Source organism: Chiloscyllium plagiosum, unplaced genomic scaffold (assembly GCF_037043375.1).
Source record: "Chiloscyllium plagiosum isolate Xiang-an unplaced genomic scaffold, Cpla_swu_hap1 HiC_scaffold_33, whole genome shotgun sequence".
Taxonomy (NCBI): Eukaryota; Metazoa; Chordata; class Chondrichthyes; order Orectolobiformes; family Hemiscylliidae; genus Chiloscyllium; species Chiloscyllium plagiosum.
In genome coordinates, this window is record NW_028270171.1 from 29,434,214 (window position 1) to 29,434,623 (window position 410).

Consider the following 410-nt stretch of genomic DNA (forward strand, 5'->3'; position numbering starts at 1 on the left):
CCCCCCCCTTCTCTGTGTGGGTGTGTGTCTCACCGCACACCCCCCCTTCTCTGTGTGGGTGTGTGTCTCACCGCGCCCCCCCCTTCTCTCTGTGTGGGTGTGTGTCTCACCCCCCACCTTCGCGCACTGTGGGTGTGTGTCTCTCAACCCCCCCCAACCCCCAAACTCCCTTCGGTCACTGTGGGTGTGTGCCTCACCCCCCCTTCTCTCCCTCTCGGTGCGTGTCTCAACCCCTCCCCCCCACCCTCGCTCACTGTGGGGGGGTGTGTCTCACCACCCCCTTTGCTCACTGTGGGTGTGTCTCTCACCCCCCCCTTCTCTGTGTGGGTGTGTCTCTCACCCCCCCCCCCCCTTTCTCTGTGTGGGTGTGTCTCTCACCCCCCCCCCTTTCTCTGTGTGGGTGTGTCTCT